The sequence below is a fragment of the Danio rerio genome, chromosome 16 (genome assembly GCF_052040795.2).
Source record: "Danio rerio strain M-AB ecotype USA chromosome 16, GRCz13ab, whole genome shotgun sequence".
NCBI lineage: Eukaryota > Metazoa > Chordata > Actinopteri > Cypriniformes > Danionidae > Danio > Danio rerio.
The window spans coordinates 55153757-55176291 of NC_141036.1; the positions used below are offsets into that span (position 1 = coordinate 55153757).

At 37.1% G+C, this 22535-nt stretch overlaps 1 protein-coding gene across 2 annotated transcripts in view; it reads right to left on the bottom strand.

Annotated features, from left to right (window-relative positions):
* Positions 1-8744: 8744 nt before the first annotated feature.
* The window catches only part of LOC147833511 (uncharacterized), a 144785-nt gene continuing 130994 nt past the window's right edge, over positions 8745-22535 (bottom strand). The window contains exons 6-7 of one of the 2 annotated variants that reach the window (XR_015512198.1): positions 13245-13305; positions 8745-9260 (exon numbers count right to left, since the gene is read on the bottom strand). The gene's annotated coding sequence lies outside the window, so the exon portion shown is untranslated. Of the gene's footprint in view, positions 9261-13244; positions 13306-19574; positions 22401-22535 lie in introns of those variants that run through there. The other variant, XM_087288286.1, reaches the window with a different exon arrangement.

Sequence of the window (22535 nt, forward strand, 5' to 3'; positions counted from 1 at the left end):
AATAATAAGCTTAAATAAAATCCAATTATTTATCATTTCCATATTAGCCTCAAAAAATATTTGGGAACAATTGGTAAATTTGTGAAACAAACAAACAAACAAACAAATAAATAGTACAACATTGAAAATGGTGATTCTGCCTACATTTTTGTGAAACCACAAAAATGTACTTCAATATAAGTTTGTCTGCAATTTCTTTGTTAAATGAACACTAAAGGCAATATGACGGCAACACCTTTTGTTCCTTTTCACACTTATGATATTTACAAAGACATATCGTCAAAATATAGGACTATTTTGTGCAGTTCTTTGCACAACGCCAAAAAAAAAAAAACAATGACTTGTTATCTAATACGTTTGCCTCATCTATCTGTCTCCCAACCCAGGCTTATTCTGAAAATGTACCTCTATATACATTTCTGGAGACCACAAAATATGACCCAGGGGGTACGTTTTTTTTGCGGTTTTTGTTATCGCGAATAAATGGTCAGCTGGTAAGCACGAAAAGGAATGGCGTCATACTGCCCCGTAGCATTTGCTTAATAAATGAAATGCAGGGATATATACCTCTGGCAACATAATCTGCGGTCTCCAAAAACATATATAGGGCTACATTTTACATTTTTCTAGATACAACTTTTCTGGTGTGGTCAGTTTGCTCAGTTGCTCACCCAATATTAACTGGACCAGCCAGGACTCGAACCTTCTTGCAGTGAGGCAACAGTGCTAACCAAGCCATCGTGCTGCTTAACACATTTTAAATGTGCAAAAAATGTAAATAGCATCCTCTAGTCCATTTGTCATCAGAAACCTGCAATGAAATGTAACTCAGAGAAACGTATTTTACATACTGCACAAATGTAGACAGGGGGACACATTTCTAATGGGTTTGGGTTGAAAAAACTGTTTCAACCAATGAAATGAAATGAAATTAAATTCATGTTTATTTTTAGAGCGCTTTTACAGTGTAGATTGTGTCTAAGCAGCTTAACATAGAAGCTCTAGTAAACTGAAACTGTGCCAGTCCAGTTTTCAGAGTTCAGTTTAGTTCAGTGTGGTTTAATGTTTACTGCTAAAAGTCCAAACACAGAAGAGCAAATCCATCGATGCGCAGCTCCACAAGTCCCAACCAAACCAAACTTTCTAAAATTAAGCAATTAAGCAGTATTGTTTAGAGTAAAAGTAGATAGTGTGGGTCCTGTGTGGGTTTTTGGCAGTTTTTTTAATTGATTTAAAATAAAATAAAAAATTACATACAAAAGGGCGAAAATGCAACAATAGGAGTTAAAAATAACTACATTTACAATGAGTGATAAAACATTATTATATCTGTAAATTGCTTAAAAGGCCATTTCAGACTATCCATGAAAAAAAAACTGTTTTCTTCAGAAAAGCAAGGAATTAATTAAAATACAAAATGATGTATAAAATGAGTTACTGAATCTGTTGTCTCGATTAAATAATGAATAAGATGTCTCAATTAAATGAAGCAAATGTAATTATATTTTTATATACAGTGGCCCTGAAAAGCATTTGGACATGTAAGATACGTTTAAAAATAGATAAATGCCGTTGGTCTTAAAAAATAAATTTTTCTTATATGACGCAAAAGATCTGTGAATTTCTTGGTAATCGAACATTGGGGAAAAATGAATTAGATAATTCATATAATTAAATAGTAAAATATTTAAGTGATGACCCTTTTAAGAAAAGCTTGAGCACCTTTTTATCTTATTTTTAATCTAATGCATTAAAACAAGTGGCCAAAAATGTCATGTCTGTGCACATAAATGACTCATGGGTTACAGAAGCCATGAAAAAAAAACTCATTTACGTCTGTTTCGGGCTGCAAAAATATTTTTTAATGATATTAAAAATTACACCATAAATATGTATGAAATGCTCAATTTAAACAGCCTTTAATACGGATATACAGTGCTCAACATATATGAGTACACCCCTCACAAATCACTTTTAAATTCATATTTTCTATATAAAGCTTTACAGTATTATATTTTTGCATATAAATTAGTCCGTACTGAAGCCAAATCTGGAGCTAATCTAACAAAATAACTTATGATAAAGGTCCAAAATTAGTACACCAAAAATTATAATAATTAGAAACCAAAAAAAGATAAAATGTTTGTTCATTCATTCATTCATTCATTGTCTTTTCGGCTTTAATAAAGTCCCTTTATTAATCCGGGTTTGGCACAGCGGAATGAACCACCAACTTATCCAGCACGTTTTAGCGGATGCCCTTCCAGCTACAACCCATCTCTTGGAAACATCCATACACACTCATACACTCTGGACAATTTAATTCAATTCAATTCAATTCAGCTTTATTTGTATAGCGCTTTTACAATTAAGATTGTGTCAAAGCAGCTTCACATAAATGGTCATAGTAACTGGAACAGTGTGGTTCAGGTTTTAGTGTTTAAGTTCAGTTTAGTTCAGTTTAGCTCAGTTCAGTGTGATTTAATCATTACTGAGAGTTCAAACACTGAAGAGCAAATTCATCGATGCGCAGCTCTACCAATCCTGAACCATGCGAGGCAGTGGCGACAGCGGAGAGGGAAAAAAAACTTCACCTGATAGGAGTGAAGAAAAAAAACCTTGAGAGAACCAGACTCAGTTGGGCACGACCATTTTAATTTCTCCGCTGGCCAAAAGTCTTGTGCAGAACTTCATTCGCCGTGGTTTATGCTGGAAGATGGCCTTAATGAAGACTCGTCTGTCCCTGGAGCGTCGCTGGAATCAGACTCATGTTCTCCACTCCCCACGACCATCAGCGCAGCAGCAGCTCAGGATATGGCCTGGTCCCGGATATGGAATCCTTGGGATCATCACGTCGCTGGTCTTGGATCCAATCAGTGACTCCGCCTAATCTGAGGACCTCGGGATGAGTATCCCCAGGTGAAAATAGAGAATAAAGAGAATAATTAGCGTAGCTGCTGTTCATAGTGTATATAAGCAAGATGCAGAAGCCTGTGTGGAACCCGCTAGGTGATGCACTGAGTGTATGCTTTACTAAACAGATAGGTCTTTAATCTAGTTTTGAACTGGGAGAGTGTGTCTGAGCCTCGGACATTACCAGGAAGGCTATTCCAGAGTGTAGGAGCCATGAAAGATTTTACCTACTCAATTCACCTGTACTGCATGTCTTTGGACTGTGGGGGAAACCAGAGCACCCAGAGGAAACCCACGAGAATGCAGGCAAACAACACATAGAAATGCCAACTGACCCAGCCGAGGGTCGAACCAGCGACCTTCTGGCTGTGAGGCGACAGCATACCTACTACGCCGCCGCGTCGTCCCAAGACAAAATGTTGTAGTTTGTAATTTATTTCCCAATATTTCACATGAATTTAAATGTACTGTTCATTTTCTAAAGATGTTTGGTGACTAAAATATTATTTTCATAAAATCACTACCTGGCAAAAGTCTTGTCGCCTATCCAAGTTCTAGAAACACCAAATAATAACTTGACTTCTAGTTGATCATTTGGCATCAGAAGTGGCTTATATGAAAGGCAAAGACCTCTAGATTACACTTATTTTACCAAAATAAAACATGATCATGTCTTGATTTTTAATTATTTAATTAGGACAGTAAGATCTAACTCTGCTTACACTAAAGTCTTATCACTGAACAGAAATAATGTCCAGTATAGAATATAAAGTCATTCTGCAGTGGAGACAGAATGAATATTGTGTCTGACTCCATCATGAGCTTGGAGGACTGCATCCATACATCTCTGCAATGACTCAAATCACGTATTAATAAAGTCATCTGGAATGACAAAGAAAGCGTTCCTGCAGGACTCAGGAGTTCATCAAGACTCTTTGGATTCATCTTCAATGCCTTCTCCAATTTGGACTGGATATGCTCAATAATGTTCATGTCTGGTGACTGGGCTGGACAATCCTGGAGCACCTTGACCTTCTTTGCTTTCAGGAACTTTGATGTGGAGGCTGAAGTATGAGAAGGAGCGCTATCCTGCAGGAGAATTTGCCCTCTGCTGTGGTTTGTAATGTAATGGGCAGCACAAATGTCTTGATAGCTCAGGCTGTTGATGTTGCCATCCACCCTCACACACCCTCACACACCCCATATTGAATGTAACCCCAAACCATGATTCTTCCTTCACCAAACTTGACTGAAGTCTGTGAGTATCTTGGGTCCATGCGGGTTGCAATAGGTCTTCTGCAGTATTTGTGATGATTTGGATGCAGTTCAATAGATGATTCATCAGAAAAATCCACCTTCTCCCACTTTTCCAAATTATCAACTAAAAGTCAAGTTATTATTTGTTGCTCTTACATCTATGATCGACAACAAGACTTTGGTCAGATAGTGTACATCCGTTTAATAAATCTGTTTTGTTCAAATGCACCAAAATATCTTTTCTATATTCACTAAGAAAAGGATAAAAAAATAGAGTTACTGTCTTGCTGTAATAATGCTTCACAATTGTAATGTTCATGTGTGTGTGTATGTGTGTGTGTGTGTGTGTGTGTGTGATTGAGGCAAAGATAAAGCCGATAAGCTCACTTGTGTTCAGTCAAACAGCTGAACTCTAGCTTCACTACAGATGTTCACTGCGTGGGGGAAATACTATTAATAACGCAAGGTGTGACTTCCTTTTGTGTTCTTGGGGTGAAGAAATTTCCACAAGGTTCAACCTGCGTCCTCTTTAAACTCGAGAAGAATGCGACTGAAAAACTACAAAGGGGCCCAAATAATGTAATATTTTATATGAATTACACACACACACACACACACACACACACACACACACAAACACACACATACACACACACAAACACAAACACACAAACACAAACACAAACACACACACACACACACACACACACACACACACACACACACACACACACACACACACACACACACACACACACACACACACACAGCTATCTTTATGGGGACTTTTCATCAATGTAATGATTTTTATACTAAACAGACTGTATATTTTCTCTACCTACCCCTAAAACAAACCCTTATAGGTAACAATCTTCTCTGTGATCAAAAAAGTCCCCACAAGGTAAATAACAGGATGATGTGAATGAGGTTATAAAGTACACTGTTCCCTTTGAAGAGTTACCCAATGTGTCTTCAGGAGTTTGTTTTCCATATCAAACTTGCAAAGTCTAAACTTACAAGGAGAGGATGCAGGACTGAACTTTGTGTGTAGGCTACTTAATATTGAGGAAAAAGCCTCAATCAGATAGGCGAATGTCTTCTGCCCCGCCTGTTTTCAGATGTCTCCGTTTTCCCCCATCCACACTGAGATGGAGTTTTAAAATGAAACAGGCCTTCTTCAGCGTTTTCAAAAAGCTCAGTTTTCAGCGCTCTAAAACTCCGGTGTAGTGTGGATGGATGGTGGAACAGGAGCAAAACTTATGCATTTGAAAACTAAAGGCTCGTACACAACGGAATGCTTTTCATTTGCGTTCATCATCAGCTTTTTACAAGACGTTTTTCCGGATTCAAACCCAAGCGACGTCAAGCAGAAGAGTATGCAAAAATCACTCCTTGAAGTTAGCTGGCGCTACACAACTTTAAGCTTCTGACACCCGCTTATAACACAGAAGAAGAGAAAGAGAGGAAGTTTACATGCTTGTTGTTAAATTTACTGTTGACTTGAACAAGCAGGGACGGTTCAAGTAGCAGCTCCGGCTCTAGCGATGAAGAAATGATTATTGTTCACAGAGCAATAAGCAGCTCCACGTTCATATCGCCTCTGGGTATCTTCTTCAATGTGCGCTCCCACATTGTTGCACAGTTTTGCACTTGAGCGCCTCCAAGTGCTGTTTACTGTAACGTCAGCAGCTCCGTGCACTTGAACAAAAGTGTCAATCTGACTGGCGCATCAAAATAAAAAAAACAAGCATGAGGTGTTTCTTTAAAGAAAGATGCTTTTGCGCCTGGCATTTTGCTCTCTATTGTGCACGATCACATTGGCGTCCTTTATTTATTCACGAGGCGTTAAACATCGGCGAAAAACGCAAGCAAAAAGTGTCCTGGTGTGCACGGGCCTTAAAACGTATTAGTGTAAACGGGGCCTTATTCATATTAAGGCAAATAATTACATTTTTTATGCTTATGTAAACATATGACTATTACCCTAACTTGCCTAGTTAATCTAATTAACCTAGTTAAGCCTGTAAATGTCACTTTAATCTGAATACTAGTTATTAGAAATTAGTTATTACAACTATTATGTTTAGGAATGTGTTTAAAAAACTTCTTTCCATTAAACAGTGTCACCGACTCGGTCCCAGTCATTCCCCTCGCTGGCCAGCAGAGGCCACCTTCACCGGACTTCTAAGCATTACGTCATCCACTTAAACTGACAAGCACACACACCTGCAGCTCATCCCGCTAATGACCCACGCTCACACATATAAGCAGCACACATACTCAGTCTGTTGCGAAGTCTTGTCTTGTCTGACATTACTGAGCGTTATCTCCTGGCCTGTATTACCTGGACTGTTACTGACCCTGTGTTGCCTTCTGCCTGCCCCGAACCTTGCTTGTTATCTCGACTCTGAACCAAGCCGCCTGCCCTGAACCACGCCTGATATCTCGACTCTGAACCACGCCGCCTGCCTCTGATCCATGCCTGCTATATTACTCCTTGAAAGCCAGCCGCCAGCCCTTAGACCCATTCTGAATGCCATTGATGTGAGTTTGCACGTAAGTGCGTATTGTATGGTTGTGTTTGAAGTGTGTTTAATAAATATACTGCAAATGGATCCCTCCGTGTCCGGCTCCCCGTTACAAACAGAAATTCGGGGAAAAATATACAGGGGGGCTACTAAATAAGGAGGGCTAATACATCTGAATTCAAAAGTATAACAGTGACAAAAAACTCAACTGAACTGAATTGAATTGCTATCAGACTTTAATGCATGCAAGTATTTGATCTTGTGTGACAGTGAGGTGTGTTTGCATCTGCAGGTGGTGTTTCTGATCAACATGAAGGAGTCGTGCTCTCGGTTTCTGCTCTCTTCAGTGCCTGTGAACAGCACTGCTATCAGTCCAGTGTAAATAACATGAAGTGGCATCATGTAAATACTTAATGATGCACAAAACCCACCAGGGGCTACCCTCGTGTTCGCCCGCAGCGCCTCCAATGAAGACCTGCCACATGCGTGTCTCAGAGAGAAGTCAAACCGCATCCAGTAACAGGTGGACAAAATATTCAGAAGACTTCTGATAATGCAGAGAATTAAGATCATGTTCATAAGAGCATAATTCATATGAAAAACTATTGAATAATATCAAGTCAAGTTGAGCTTTATTGTCATTCCCCTATATGTGGAACGAAATGTTATGTCACGTAGGACCACAGTGCTACCTAAAATAAACATAATCATAAATCTAAACACAACACTAGACATAAGAGCAATTTTAAGCCGTTACATAAGTAACTGGAGCGCCAATCCATAAAACTAAACACTCAGTATGTATTTATTAGTAAAGTGCGATCTTATTCTATATCCCCATTAACAAGCAGCTAATTAGTAATTAAGCTAATAGTCTAAAATAATGGTTTATAACATGTATGCAAATATGAATGTATACGAATACAATAGTACATTGGAATGTATGTGTATATATATATATATATATATATATATATATATATTAGGGCTGTCAAAATTAGCGCATTAACGCTCGTGATTAACTTTAAATAAATAACGCAACTAACGCCGCTGCAGTTTTTTTTTTTATTTCCTATTGTGGCCGACGTGTATATGGACGGTGCGTGCTTAGAGGCGACCTAGGTGGCTGCCTTGGCCAGCAGAACAGTAAGCAAAACCCCTGGTCCTCACTTTCATCCGCTACACCCAACCTCTCCCTCACGGTCCTTACTTTAATTAGCAATCGATCACTTTTTTTCCACTTTTAGGTTGAGGGCGACATGATTGCCTTATGCCTAGATCGCCAGTTCAGCTTGCTGCGGCCCTGCGAGTGCTTAACGTGCAAAGAAATTTGGATAAGACCAAGGACGCGCTTTTAGAAGGAAAGTTTCAGTATAAAACAATTAATGTCGCATCAGCAGGCTATTCTGCGTTTCCTCCAAAGTTTCTTGCAATTTCGGGTGTTTCATTTTTAATCTTTAGACTAACTGCAGTTCAGCAGTTCACTCTCATTCAGCACATTTTCATTGAGGATGTTTTAATGGAATTTGATACCGCATGGCGAACAGAAAGAAAAACCTCCGCATTTCGGGACTCGCGTAATCCTTTAACAGTGACAAAAAACTCAACTGAACTGAATTGAATTACTATCAGACATTAATGCATTCAAGTATTTGATCTTGTGTGACAGTGAGGTGTGTTTGCATCTGCAGGTGGTGTTTCTGATCAACATGAAGGATCTCGGTTACTGCTCTCTTCAGCGCCTGTGAACAGCACAGCTATCAGTCCAGTGTAAATAACATGAAGTGGCATCACGTAAGAAATTAAGAAAAGTTTCACAGCGGCAGTTTACAAATTTTTGGGATCAATAATACACTGTACCTTATAAATAAGCTGCTTCTTGAAAAAAAAAAAGGCTGGACATAGCAAATCATATCATTCACATCAGGGGTTTGCAAACTGTGGGTCGAGATCACTTGTGGGCCACAAAGTGAAATAAGATGGGTTGTGAAAAGTAAGTTGGCTAAATTTACAATACAATAAATAAAAAAAAAAACAGTCCAAAACTGAGCAAACGACTCAAGAGTTGTTTATTTTTTTTTTTAAATTCAAATAGACACAAGAATCAGTCTGAATCCATATAAAAGTCATTGAACAAATCGTCTGATTCATTTGTGTTGAACTGTAATGTGTCTGCTTCTGTAATGTGGAATACACTACTTAATAAGCATGAAGCTTATATTTTGCAGGATGTATAATTTTGTCAAATGTTGCAGGATGCTCCAGTCTATCCTGATGGAAGTCATTAATATGTTACATTACAGTGCTTACTTTTAAGTTTAACGTTTTTGTTGATGATATTAACAATATGTTTTCCCCCCTCGCTCACGGGACATGGTCGACTGCCACGTGAAATCGAAGAAATCAAAGATTTCCTGCTTACAGCAAAGAGGAAGGATGCCAAGTCTGTCAAGATCAAGAAGAACAAGGACAATGTGAAGTTCTGCAGCAGACACCTGTACACATTGGTCATCACAGACAAAGAGAAGGCTGAGAGGCTCAAGCAGCTGAAGTAGATGTCTCCTGTACAAATGTTGGAATACAATTAGATTAAAAAAATAAAAATAAAAATAGTAAAAATAATAACAAAATGTGAGTTTTTGAAAAATAATGCTGAATGTCCCTGTAAACCAGCAGCACCCATACTCAGTTATACCTGTAATAATCTTATTCAACATAACAAAACCATTACGCTGCTGTTCTGTCCTTTAAATGGATAACATATTCATTCATTCAATTCACCTCTAGCGCATGTGTTTGGACTGTGGAAGAAAACGGAGCACCCGGAGGAAACTTATGCCAGCACGGGGAGTGGGTTTCCTCCAGGTGCTCCGGTTTCCCCCACAGTCTAAACACATACGCTATAGGCCAATATGCAAACTCCACACAGAAATGCTAACTTTGCAAGCCAGGACTCAAACCAGCGACCTTCTTGATGTGAGGCGAAAGTGCTAACCCCTGAGCCAGCATGCCGCACCGGATATCATATAGTTCTGTTTCTATTTAGCTTTTTGGTAAATCAGGATGCAACAGTTTTAAACTAAATCAAGATGTGTTTTTCTTTAATATCATGGTGGGTCTTAAAATCGATTGTCCTTGTCTAGGTAGAATCCTGGAATGAAAGCTTGTTGACCCCTTATTTACATCATTGATACATATCATTGCATAATTTCACCTCAAAACAACATTCCACCACTACATCTCTACTCATCAGCACACAGAAAAGCAGTCCAGATTCAGCGGCTTGACAGTAAAGGTGTGAGACAGCGCTCAGAGACACAGACGGTCCTCAGGAGAGACAGACAGGCCTCGAGAGGACTACATTAGCTCCATCACTGGACCGCACTTCCACGTGCTAATCACCAGTGGAAAGATATTAATGCAGAGAGCGACGCCACTCCGAAACAGCTGCTCTTGCCACAGCCAATAATAATACAAGACAGATCGAGAGGGAGGGAGAGAGACAAACACACACACACACATGCAGAGCTCTCCAATGAATTGTTTCTCCTCTGACAAGCAGCTCATTGAATTTCCCATCATGCACCTGATCGGTCATTCAGAAACACAAAACACAAATAAGTCAAGTCGACCATCTGCTTGTTAGCAGCGTCTAGGAAAAGAGAAAAAAAAAATAATCATACAAACTCACAATAAATAATAAATTACTCCGACGGGCTCGGAGACCACCTGAATGGCGAATCAAATATTTTATGTTATTTAAGTTGGATGTGCAGCGGAGGCCGTTAAACAAGCAGCAACCCTGCTTTTTTTAATTTATTACCACAACACACACACACACACACACAATGCCGGTGTCATCCTCATTTTCTAAATCAATAATCAGCGCAGCACGCTTCATTAGCGCTGACCAATCAGAGGCGGGCTGGGATCTGCTTTTACAACATGAGCATTCCTAAGACATAAACCATCTGCTACTTGTAGAAACAGACAAATCAAATTAATCCGTTCTTATCATGCATTTCGATTTTAAAGCAATTAAAGATGTTCTTTGTCTAATCGCAGGCGCAGGAGTGGCGGCGTAATGAGCGAGGCGAAGTCAGCGCTGAACTTTTCCAGGGTTCTCGCGTTTTGGAAAGTTTACAAGCGCCGCACACTCCAGTGAGCCGTTAGAGCTACAATGCAGATGTTGGCGACAGCAATGAATTTTTTATTAAGCATTTAATCATCGCGCAAACCGAGAATTCCCATAATATGCGGCCCAGGCACAAACTACGAAGGTGCCAAATCACCCGGTATAATGTTTTCTTTTTTAATAAGAAATAAACAGATGCCAATAAGCAGAACTTTTTTTTAAAAAACATTACATAAAGCCAATGATGAACTGGAATACTGAATTTGCCTTAATTAAGCCTGGGGATAGATCTCTCGCAGAATGCTAATTTTTGTTAAAAACAATCCACCGTTTCTTCTCCCAACACCACTGTCTCTAATTTCTAATCATAATGGATTCATAAAAAAATAAATAAAAACAGTAAACAAGTATGGGCTCTGTTTAAAAGTGCTGAAGTATATCGAGAGGCTGCTAATTTGCTTTGATGAACTCCTCGACTGACACACACAGCCACATGCTTTGTCATGAAGGGCTTTATTAAGAGGACATGCAAGTGTCAAGGCTAAGCTGTAAGTCGCTTGTAGACAAAAAGAGTGGAGACAATTGGGCTTGATGGATGACAAACATCATGCACAACAAGTTGTAATAGATAAAGAGCAGATTTCCCTTCATATATAAAAACACAATTTTCCATAAATGCCCAACGAATTTATAATATAATATTATAAAATAAAATAAAACAAAATAAATATAATATAATATAATATAATAATAAATATAATGTGTTGTAATATAATAATAAATTTAATATAATAAAATATAACATAATATAATATAATGTAATATAATATAATATAATATAATATAATATAATATAATAATAAATATAATGTGTTGTAATATAATAATAAATTTAATATAATAAAATATAACATAATATAATATAATATAATATAATGTAATATAATATAATATAATATAATAAAATACAATACAATACAATACAATACAATTTAATATAATATAATATAATATAATATAATATAATATAATATAATATAATATAATATAATATAATATAATATAATAAAAGTAGGAAAACTAATTAAGTAACAATAAAAAAATGATATGTAATGAGTATTAGAAATAACTATTGCAAAAATAAATTCTATTTGTACTTGCACTAAAGCTTAATCAAATAAGTAACAAACACAATCATTAACACAAGAACCGCCAACGATTCCAGCACTATGGACACTATGGATTTAGTTAATACAACTCACCTTTAGCTCATGTGTTTGGATTGTGGCGGAAACCGAGCAACCAGAGGAAACGCACGCCAACACGGAGAGAACATGCCAACTCCACACAGAAAAGATTTAGGACTCGAACTAGTGACATTCTTGCTGTGAGGCCACAGTGCTTACCACTGAGCCACTGTGCTGCTCCCACAAGAACTTTGTAAACAGTTTTAACAGATTGTTAGCTCATGTTTAATCAATCAATCAGTCGGCTAATTAAAGCAACTTTGTTTACTAAGAGCCCACAGATGTGTTCACAATTTGTGTTAACATTTTAAAATAGTTAATATTCATTTGAGGGGCTGCACGGTGGCACAGTGGGTAGCACGTTCACCTCAAAGCAAGAAAGTTGCTGGATCGAGCCTCGGTTGGGCCAGTTGGCGTTTCTTTGTGGAGTTTGCATGTTCTCCCTGTGTTCGAGTGGGTTTCCTCTGGGTGCTCCAGTTTCCCCCACAAGTCCAAAGATATGTGGTACAGGTGAATTGGGTAGGCTAAAATTATCCGTAGTGTATGAGTGTGAATGAGTGTGTATGGATGTTTCCCAGTGATGGGTTGCAGCTGGAAGGGCATTTGCTGCGAAAAACAAATGCTTTTTAGTTGGTTGCCGGTTCATTCCACTGTGGCGACCCCAGATTAATAAAGGGATCAAGCTGAAATAAAAATGAATGAATGAATGAATATTCATTTGAACAGTATCAGAGGGCATGCGATTTTTTAACCTTCTAGTGCAGGGGTGTCAAACTCTGTTTCTGGAGGGCTGCTGTCCTGCACAGTTTAGCTCCAACACACTTACCTGTAGGGTTTCAAACATGCCTTAAAGACTCAATAAGTATGATCAGGTGTGTTTAATTAGGGTTGGAACTAAACTGTGTAGAGCAGCGGCCCTCCAGGAACTGAGATTGAGTATTCTAGTGAATAAACACTGTGTCAATAGTGCAATTAAGTTGCTATGAAAACAATATTTATAGTTATTTAAAATCCCATTATCATCTGAAATACTCGCTCGATTGGTCAGTCTCAACATTCCAAGGTATGTTATTCTGAGATAACAACCCCTAAATGACACAGGCTCATGCGGGAACTTTAAATCACCTTGAACATCGGTGAATAAGTTCAAATTCATATACTTACATCCATATTCATTTGTATCTGCTTGTCTGTCACACCACAGTTTTTGACTATTTGATGCCATCTGTTAAATGATTATACAGAGGTTAGTATAAGCTTCATTCAAATAGTTCTGTTTCGGTCAGCTTTGCATTTTTGTCTGTTTGGCGCCATCTTTGTTACTATAATGCACAGGTTAGTGTATACTCCATCAGCTATTTTTGTACTTAACACCTAACTTTGCTACTTAAGTGCATGCGCTACATTGATTTTACCATAATTTCATACACAAACACTACTTACATATGCTAAAATCAATTGTAAAGATGACATTTTCATGCATTTTAAAAGTACAGTGAACAAAAAAAAAAAATTATATTAAAATTTGCCAACAAATTACACAAATTATTGTAGTTACAGAAAGTAACATTGGTTTAAAGGAACATTTCATGCTAAAATACAAATTTGGTCATCATTTATTTACCCCTCACTTCTTATAACATAAAATAAGATATTTTGAAAAATGCTGGTTTCTGGTACCCATTGACTTCCTTATTAACTTCTTGTCCTGCTTCTATGGAAGTTGATGGGTCCCAGCAACAAGAATTCTTCAAAATATCACCTTTGTGTTTAACTGAAATGATGAATGATGAGAATAAATGACGAAACATATTTGTGCGATCTCTTTAAACTCAGCTCTATTTTTTTGTACAGTGCATGTATTGTAGACAGACAAACTGCACACACACCAATCATAATCAAATGAGGGAAACATGTTTGAAAAGTTGCACATTTTTGCAAACATTCACTGTTAAAACAACACGATGAGAGGGTTTGTGTGTGTTTGTGTTTGTCCGCGGGTTCATGTTAGTGCCTGTGGTTGAAATTCATGAAGTGCCCCTCTGCAGAGCTCAGTTGGCGACGGAACGGCAAGAGCAATGAGCTCATTGTTCTGCTCTGGAAGCTTTTCTCGATTTTCAGAGCAATCAACAGCTGTCGATCGAGATGTCCTGGATCCACTCCATCTATCATATACTATCATCCAGAGACACAACAACAACAACAACAGGCAGAGAATATCACAGCAGCACAGCCTCACACACACGCACATGCACACGCACACACACACACACACACACGCACGCACACACACACACACACACACACACACACACACACACACACACGCACACTAGCAGTGGTCAAATTACTAGTTCAAATCACAGGTGTTTAACATTGTGCTTTTACACATACACTTAATACACAAAAACATTTCATTGAACATGTACACATATTTATATATAATAACTGTTATTTAACTGTAAATATATTAGTTACTAGTTGATTATATTTACTAGTAACTAATAAAGTTACGGTAACTAATCACCTTAACTTTTCTGATTTTGATTGTAATGGATTAAAGCTGCTTTGAAACAATGATTACTGTGAGAACCGATATTACAATGATTTTAATTTGACATGATTTTTTTAACTAGCTGATATAAATACCAGTTAACGTGTATATTTTGGAGCATTCTCAGACTACTTCACACAGTAAAAAAAAATTATAATAAATTACAATTAATATATCAACCAACCATATGACTAACCTACTGTATAGCCAACAACCAACCAACTATATAACCAACCAACTGTATAATCAACGATATAGCCAACTAACCAACTGCATAACCAACCTACCATATAACCAACCAACTGCATAACCAACCTACCATATAACCAACTATATAACCAACCAACCAACCAACCAACCAACCAACATGTAACTAACAACCAATTAACCATATAATCAACCAACTGTATAATCAACGATATAGCCAACTAACCAACTGCATAACCAACCTACCATATAACCAACTATATAACCAACCAACCAACCAACATGTAACTAACAACCAATTAACCATATAATCAACCAACCAATAAATTGTATAACCAACCATACAACAAACCAACAATATAACAAACCAACCATATAACTTGCCAACCAACTACCTATATAACCAACCAACCAACTAACCACATGACCAACCAACCACATAACCAACCAACCATCCAACCATATAACCAACCAACCGTTTATCCAACCAACCAACCAACCAACCAACCAACCAACCAACCAACCAACCAACCAACCAAACAACCAACTGCACAACCAACTGTATAGCCAACCAACCAACCAACAATATATAACCACCAACAAACCAACCATACAACCAGCCAACCAATTAACCAACCAACCAAACAACCAACCAACAGCCTTTGGCTCTCTGAAACAAAGTCAACTAGCATGTCAAAAGCACTGGACACAAAGGCACCAGATGACATATGATGAACACCATCAAACATTGTATATAGTAGTTTTGAACATAAAAGCATTTCACTAACAAAAATCCAACATTTTAAACTAGTGCATCACTGCTATAATGAAGCCTGCAATATTTTTTTTGTATGGCAGGTGAAACAGTAAATATAAAATAATATAATAATAGCACACCTTTTTACATTATAAATGTCTAAATAGCAAGGTCTCAAATCTAAACACTAGACTTTTTGCTTGTGCCAGCAAAACACATCAAATTGCACTTAATTATGATAATAATTTATTATATTTATAAAGATTAAAAGTTAAGTGCTTTTGGCGATTAGCAGCCTGTGACACATTGGTCTTGTAAATACTCTGTAAAAAACATCATTTTAAACTTCCATGGGTCAAAGAGCTATTATTATTATTTATATTATTGTTTTTTGAAAGTAAAACAAGAAGTTATGCATGTTTCTTAATTTCATAAAATACAGAAAAGCATCAAAGCATTATATATATATATATATATATATATATATATATATATATATATATATATATATATATATATATATATATATATATATATATTTATTTATTTTTATTTTTTTTTATTTTTTTTTATTTATTATTATTTTTTTTTACAAAGATGCCACCAAAATGAACAAAAATACCCCACAAATGCAATATAAGACACCACAACATATGTCATTTCACGAGTTCACACATATTTGACTGAATAGAATATGAGTATTTGGCGGGCTGTCCGTGGAGAGGGCTCTGAGCAAGACACCCTAACTTGTGTTATTTCCCTTATCAAGTTAGAAAGAGATAGGGTCTGAGTGCAGTGTCTAGCCCTGCTCTAGAATGCTCGCTCCCCCTTCAGATTTAAGTAGGTATCGGGTTTAATATTGTGGAGTTGGGGTGGTGGAGGGATGCTGAAGTCAAGAGAAAATGGAGGTATGACGTGTTTGACTATTTATAGGGGTTTGGTCTTGAGGTGGTTGGATAATAGAATGATTGTCAATGACAATGACGTATTTGTGTTGTTTCAGCTCATTTTAAATAGGTGGTTTGAACAATCAGCAGGGACGAAGCAGTGGCGCAGTAGGTAGTGGTGTCGCCTCACAGCAAGAAGGTCGCTGGATCGCTGGTTTAAACCTCGGCTCAGTTGGCATTTCTGTGAGGAGTTTGCATGTTCTCCCTGCGTTCACGTGGGTTTCCTCCGAGTGCTCCAGTTTCCCCCACAGTCCAAAGACATGCTGCAGGTGAATTGGGTAGGCTAAATTGTCCATAGTGTATGAGTGTACCAGTGTGACAGGCCCAGACGACAGGCCGGCAGGAAGGTATAAAAAAGTCGTTATCATATGGACAAGTCTAAATGGAGGACTTGTTCCAAAGAGCCGACCCCGCAAGCATACGGGACTAAGGCCGAAGAAGAAGAAGTTTGAACAATCAGCAAACCTCTTTTATTCAGTGTAAAACAGCTTGATTTTTTTTTTACATTTCTTGAATTTCTTTTCATGTTTATTTTATTTAAAACAATAAAAATGTTTTAGTTTATTTTTTATTTTTTACAAAAGACTGAACACTTGTTTACCAATGGCAAAAACACAAAATACAATTATTATTATTATTATTATTATTATTTATTTTTTATGTTAATAATATGGACACAGAAACTTCTAACAATAGCAACAAATGTCATTCTACTATAAAATCTTTCAAAATCCAACATACACATTTATTTTTTACACATTTTGGCGTTTTTTAATGTTTTCATTTTTACACATTTCTTTTTTAATGTGGAGTACCTTAAGTTATGTCAGTTTTATGTCTTATATGAAATACTTTCGTGACTAAATTTTGTTATTAAACATATACACAGTATACAATTCAATTAAACATTAATAAACAACTCAATTAATTCATTTTTTCCGCATTGATCCCGTGGGCCAGCCTGATCACCCTACACCCATGACCTACACACACCCGCAGCTTCTCCAGAATGGACATCCACCATTCTCCAGTCTCCTAGACTGCAGCTCTGCACAGAAAGTTTGGCCAGAGGAGAAACAATCATGCCTAACTGAGCCTGGTTTGTCTTGAGCTTTTTCCTTCACTTTTGGTCAAATGGTGAAGTTTGCTCCTCACCGCTGTCACCACTGGCTTGCTTGGTTTGGGACTTGTGAAGCCGCGCATCAATGGATTTGCTCTTCAGTGTTTGGACCTTCAGCAGTGTAAATTAAACCACACTGAACTAAACTGAAAACTAGACTGAAACAGTTTCAATTAACCAGAACTTCCATGTTAAGCTGCTTTGACACAATCTACATTGCAAAAGCGCTATACAAGTAAAAATTCTCATTTGAAATTCCCAAAAACTTTTCATAACTAATTCACTTAAAAGGATTAAATGCATCACTGAATTTAAAGCATTGCAATGTTCAAATGTTTATTTTCCCATTAATGAGATGTTGCTAATCAGACACAATATGATTTGAGCCAAAAAAATACAATTATTACAACTACTTTATAAAATCTGGTTCAAACATACCCAGAATGCTAAAACAGCACACACATTTTGAAAGCATTATGAGGGTTGTGCGAGTTTATAGATCACAGGAGCAAAATAGTTTAGAAAACAACTGTGAGAAGCATCTGAATATCAGCAAATAAATACTAAACTGCCATTACAGGAGATTCCTTCTCGTATTTTCAGATTTGCCCTCTCATCTCAAGAGTTATCCAGGTCAATGATGTTTTCCAGACAATACAGAATGATAAAACCCCTTATTCTCTTTTGAAATGTCACAAAGAAAACAAGTGCACGCATCCGAACATTCTCATCCGCTTCAGTCTTTCAGAGACCTCAGCTTGTTACGAACAATAGAAGACAAAGGTAAAACGACAACCAATCAAACAAATTGGTTGAAAGATTAAAAAAAAAAACAGACAAGGTGCTTTTGTGCAAATATTTCCTCCAGCGATCCTTTACGAACATAAACATAAATCAATGCTTTTAAATAAACAATGCAACACACCAAGTTAACTAGCCATGCTTGGAAATCATTTCGGCATGGTAAACATTCAATCACAATATCGCTGACCCCTTTCCTTTAGAACTGGAGCGAGAAAAACACTTCATCCGAGAGCGTTTTTTTTTTTTCTCCTCAAACAAGCAGATGCTTCGTGCGAATGTGGAAGCGGAACTGGAAATTGTCTTGATCTGGGAAAGTTGAGGTTGGCCACCGTTTATGCCTGGGCCTCGCTAATAAAGTAAATCTTCATAAATCATGCGCAATCTTTCCTCGCGCTAACCCCTCCATTATCTCACCGTGCCATCTGTTATCATCAAAACTATATGACTGTGTTTAAAATGGAATTAATATGTAAACAAGGTTTTAATTAAGAGTGACAGACCCGCTCAACAGCCTCCATTACGGCGGAAAAGAACTGAGTTAAACAAGTCAATCGTGCATTCTGCAAAGAGTGCCTTTTCTTTTATTATTAGTCTTTTTGCTTCTTTGATGACAAAAGAAAAAATAGTCTCACAGCAGAGTTATTTTAGTATCACTCAGATGATATTGTTGCATGTTAGTATATTTTTAGACTTTAGATATTATTTTGAATAAAAAAATAACTAAAATATTGATAAACAAAGCAAAATAATGCAACATAATAGAAAATAATTGTATCTTATACACATACAAAAAGAAAAAGAAAAAAACATATGCTTATTTAATTCCCTTCTTATTTAAATATTACAATGTTAGACACGTTTGACTCGTTTTTATTTCTTAATTTTTATTTTAATGCTGTATATTAAGATGAACAACATAAAAAATGGGTATATTTTTCAGCAAAAATCTAAAGAAACACACAGCTATAATAGGGAGCTCAATTATTAATATATATGATAAAGTCACTCCAGTAGGAGTTATTCCCCATATTAGTAACTATCAAACAGAGCAGAATTGCAACACAGGCTCATTGTGAAAACATACCCCTGTATGCATTTATGGAGATCACAAAATATGTAGCCAGAGCTACGAATTTTTTTCTTTTCAAGCTACCAGTTGATTGCGTGTAGATGATTTTTACGCTGTTACCAGTTTGCCCAGTAGCTCGCAGCATACGTCCAGGACTTAAGACGCAGTAAGTAGTTGACCGCGATGATGGGGCTCAAGTCCGATAAAAAATGCGTCCAGAAAGCAGGTAAAATCAAAAAATAAATAAATAAAACAAGTAAATAACAGGGTGGTAAATAACAGAACGTGGTAAGATCTGAAAACGTGTAAAAAAAATCAGGAAGCCACGAGGGCTTTTCTTTTCTGGATTACTTTTGAAAACACTGACGGTTGGGTTTAGGGAAGGGGGCGCACAGGTCATTCAGTGCTTTTGAAAACACTGTCGGCTTGGTTAAGAGAAGGGGCTGGGGATATCAGTTGGTCAGTCAGTCAGTCGACAGCGACCTGTGGTGGATTTACGCGAAAAGAGCAGGCATAATTGGCACTCTGAGATAAATTTGAGCTCTTAAAAAGAATACACAGTGGCTTCTGGTAGATTTGCAAAAACAAAACTGCAAAAAAAATATCCCTTATGGGACAACAATGGATAGATGAATTTTAAAACAATGGATGGATGAATTTTACAAACATTGGATGGATGGATGGATGGATGGATGGATGTATTTTAGAAACAAAGGGTGGATGGGTTGATGTTTTGATGTGTTGGTTGGATGGATGGGTCAATGTTTTGATGGTGATGTGTATGTTGGATGGATGGATGGAAGGATGGATGAATTTTAGAATCAATAGATGAATGGATATATGTTTTGATGTGTAAGCTGGATCGATGCATATATGAATTTTAGAAACAATGGATGGATGGATGAAATTTAGAAACAATGGATGGATTGATGGATGGATGAATTTAAAAAAGGATGAATGGGTGGATGTTTTGCTGTATTGGTTGGGTAGATGTTTTGATGATGTGCAAGTTGGATGGATGGATTAATGGATGAATTTTAGAATCAATGGATGGATGGATGGATGGATGGATGGATGGATGGATGGATGGATCTTTTGATGTGTAGGCAGAATGGATGGATAAATGCATTTTAGAAACAATGGTTGGATGGATGGATGGATAAATGTTAAAAACAATGGGTGGATGGATTTGGATTTTTTAAACAAAGAATGGATAGTTGGATGTTTTTATGTGTTGGTTGGAATGATGGATGAATTTTAGAAACAATGGATGTATGATTAGATAGATGGATTTTTGAATCAATGGGTGGATGAATGGATGTATGTTTTGATATGTAGGTTGGATGAATAGATGGATGTTAGAAACAACAGATGTATGGATGGATAGATGGATATTGGAAATTATTGGATGGATAAATGGATGTTTTAATGTGTAGGTTGGATGGATGAATTTTAAAAACAATGGATGGATGGATGCTTTGATGTGATGGACGGATGGATGAAAGGAAGGAAGGAAGGAAGGAAGGAAGAAAGGTAGGAAGGAGGGAAAAATTTTAAAAACAATGGATAGATAGATGTTTTGATGATGTGCAAGTTGGATGGATAGATTAATGGATGAATTTTAGAATCAATGAATGGATGGATGGACGGATGGATGGATGGATGGATGGATGGATGGATGGCTGGATGTTAAAAACAATGGGTGGATGGATTTGGATTTTTTAAACAAAGAATGGATAGGTGGATGTTTTAATGTGTTGGTTGGAATGATGGATGGATGGATTTTAGAAACAATGGATGTATGATTAGATGGATTTTAGAATCAATGGGCGGATGAATGGATGTGTGTTTTAATAAGTAGGTTGGATGGATAGATGGATGATAGAAACAACGGATGTATGGATGGATAGATAGATTTTGGAAATCATTGGATGGATGAATGGATGGATGTTTTAATGTGTAGGTTGGATGGATGAATTTTAAAAACTATAGATGGATGGATGGATTCTTTGATGTGATTGATGGATGTATGGATGGATGGATGGAAAGAAGGAAGGAAGGAAGGATGGATGGATGAAAAGAAGGAAGAATTTTAAAAACAATAGATGGATGGATAGATGCTTTGATGTGAATGATAGATGGATGGATGGAAAGAAAGAAGGAAGGATTGATGGAAAGAAGGAAGAATTTTAAAAACAATAGATGGATGAATGCTTTAAATTGATGGATGGATGGATGGATGAATCAATTTTAAAAACAATAGATGGATGAATGCTTTAAATTGATGGATGGATGGATGAATGAATTTTAAAAACAATGGATGGATGAATGCTTTAAATTGATGGATGGATGGATGGATGAATGAATTTTAAAAACAATGGATGGATGGATGCTTTGATGTGATGGATGGACTGATAAAGCAATATATTTCAGCTATTTTGACTATTATATTGAGTTATTATTAAATTACACCTAACAATGCTTGCTTTAATATGCTTCTATAAATCTTTGAAGTCATTTTACTGACTATAAATTCAAACAATTTACTGTATTATGAAAATTACATTTACTATTGTACTTAACTCTGAAACTCTCCCCATGCAATCCCAGAGAGCCTCTGTCCTGACCTCCACTGAGAAGCACAGACCCCACTGCACACCAGCAGCACTAACTCTGGCCTTTTACAAGCAAGCCGTCAAACCATCCCCAATCTGCACAGTCACGCTCTCGTCCTTTGTTTGGGTTTCTGTCTACAACCTTCACTCCTCTTCTGTTTCCCCTCGCACACAGCAAAACCAGCGGAAATATGATGTTCCCCAGCGGACGCATCCATTCCTATGCGCTGCAGCTCCAGATCCAATCCTGCCATCAAAAGCCAAACAAGATCCATCAGTAATTAAGGGAATACAGAGGGACAATAGAAAGACGAGCTGATCTCCGGCCTACTTGCTTTTCTCCCTTCTCAGCGGGGCAGGAGAGATGAAGCTGGCAGACAGG